A 2,831-nucleotide genomic window follows, 5' to 3' on the forward strand; every position below is an offset into this window, starting at 1 on the left:
AGATAAGATAGAATTTTTTTTAACGGTAGAGGATAGATAACCTGAGATGGTATACTAATAAAATTTATAAATAAATTTATAAAAAAATTAGTATTTAGTTGAATTATAAAGATAAAAGATAGAAACTGACGTGAATGCTTTGATACATCTCTCACAACTTCCCGAGTGACTAAATGCTTGACTGAATGTGTATCATATCTGAAGAAACACTAGGTTAACTCCCAGCTTAATCACTTAGCCCTTAGGTTAACGTTTAGTCTTTCCCACGAGGGTTGAATATATTTCGGCAGATCGGAATAGCTTTACCTACAAAATAGAACACCATGAGCTTGTTACGAGAAAGAAATGGGGGGTGTCTTCTTGTAACCACCCTCCAGCGTGAGAATCACTAAGGGAGACAGAATAAATAATAAACACAAGTTATCACGGAGCACTAGTGAGTTTTATCAAGTGAGAGTGAATATCCTTTTACCGTTGGTGGTCAGGTGGTAATTATAGCCGGATGGGAGGCGAGAAGGTGTGGGTTGCCTGCCATGTCAGGAATTTCACAAATCAGAAGCCTTGCACGTGCCTCAGGGAAGTTGGTGTAAAGTGGTTGACTGATAGTGACATTTGTACTATGTAGTACTATTGTCAATGTGTTGTCAGTTCCTCATTGGCTGGTCGTCATTTCAATAAGATACTTCTTTTTTGCACCATACCTAGAAAGATCCTTGACGCCACTCTTCCCAAGGCGTCAGGAAACGTTTGGCACCTGGTAGTTAGCTCGTTGGCGTCTTCCTATTCCGCATGCGGAAGCCTCTGTTGCTTATTAGGTGGGTTTAAGACCCTTCCTCTTAAAGTCCCCCAGTCCATTGTTTTTGACGTGTGATAACAACAAGTAGAATTACGGACTGATGAGGTGACATGAGTATTTTTAAGAAGTTTCCCACTCTATTTTCCCCACGGGTGGAATCACCTTTTGGAGGGGAAGTACTCTAGCTGAAGATTATTGAAAATCCTTTCTTAGGCAGAAGGTTATTGAAACCTTGTGTAGGCGGAAGCCTGTCTAGCGGAAGGTTATTGGAAACCTTCCTTAGGCGGAAGCCTCTCTGGCGGAGGGTTATTGAAAACCTTCCTTAGACGGGTGTGTCTCCGGTTGAAGGTTATTGAAAACCTTCGTTAGGCGGAAGCTTCTCTAGCAGAGGGTTATTGAAAACCTTCCTTAGGCGTAATCATTTTTGGTGGAAGGTTATTGGAAACCTTCCTTAGGCGGAAGGTTATTGCGGAAGCCTCTTTGGTAGAAGGTTATTGGAAACCTTCCTTAGGCAGCATATACTTGCACTCTTTGGCAAGCTTCCTTGTGTTGACGAGGCTTACCACGTGGTGTTGAGCGGGAAAGTTCAAAAATCTTGGTGATAAATATATGGGCGCGTATATGATGGGACGTGGAGGTGACGGCTACTTTCTGCAGGAGAGTTTTTCTTTTGTGTCAGGCGCGTGGGCGAGAATCCCGGTGACGCGCCCAGCTGTAAGACACATGATGGTTTGTTCATCGTACGTGGCGTCATTTGGTTTGATCACCAGTTTCACTTTCCTCGGCATTCCCCCACCGTATTAATTACGATGGGTATATATATATAGGAGTTACGGAGTCCAGTTTCTCACTATTCCCCCAGATTTGTTTGTTTCCTTCTTCCAGCAGGCGACTTCTGGAAAATATGCATCTATTCGACGAATATTTACCTAAAATCCCTTGTGCTATCAGAATCCTGTTCTTCCCCCGTCTTCATGTCCAAAGCCTCTCGTCCAGAAGAGAAGGGTAAAAAGAAGGTCCTCACCTTGGACATCGTTGGTTATCGGATGAAGCGTACTGACTTCAACGAGATGGTGGAAGATTACTGGATCGACTTGATGTTCGAGCCGAAGTTGCCAGCTCCCGCAATACAGAGATGGATGCCCCGGCGAAATCGTTGTTTACAAGTAGTTTTTCACGACCAGGAATTTTCGTCTCTCGATCACCCGGTTCGTGTTGGAGGTGTTGGATGCATTTGGGTTGCACCTGATCCAAATTCATCCTTTCGGGATGTCGCGCCTTCGTCTTTTCGAGTTTACTTGTCACTGTTTGGGGATAACCTCTTCAGTTGAAAAGTTATTGGCATTCTATGTGTTCCAGAACTCCCAGGGTTGGTATAACCTGTATATCCATTCCGACGCTAATGCGATTGCCTGGGAGGCGCCCAATCTTCATGCCTTGAAGAGTGTATTCTTTTACGTCACTATGCGGGTGATTCCCCACGCAATTAGATTCTTCAAAGGGAATGGTCTGGTGGACCCCAACCCAATTCGGTTTTCCTAGACAGACTGGTACACCACTTTAAGGGGTAGCTTGTCTCCGCTCCGCCTCTACCTTGAATGAGCGCTAGTGCTCTTCGGGATGAGCCGTATCTAGGAGGATCCCATGAAGGTGCCCATCATTAAGAACGACGGGCAAGATACTTTGCCGCTCCTTGTGTCAAGGGCTTATCTCCTTCATTATTTGACTTTATATATTTATTTGTCACACCCCGACTCAGGGCCTAGGTGCGACACCCGTTAGTTGGTATTGGTTTTGAAAATATATCAAAGTTGCGGGTTTGTTTTAGCGGAAGTCTTTAAAAATATATTATTAATTTATAAAATGTTGGGTTAGAATACCTGTTTGAATATTGTATAAAATATCAGCGGAATTCCTTTCAGATAAAATATTATTATATTGAAAACTCGGGACTTGAATACCCGTTTGATAATTAAAATACCAGTCTTTCGAAAACATCATTGCATATAATATTCTTAAATAAAATAATTGAGCC

The sequence above is a fragment of the Bidens hawaiensis genome, unplaced genomic scaffold (assembly GCF_021521415.1).
Source record: "Bidens hawaiensis isolate Kalapana, Puna unplaced genomic scaffold, B.hawaiensis_p1.1 tig00031756_1, whole genome shotgun sequence".
NCBI classification, from domain to species: Eukaryota; Viridiplantae; Streptophyta; class Magnoliopsida; order Asterales; family Asteraceae; genus Bidens; species Bidens hawaiensis.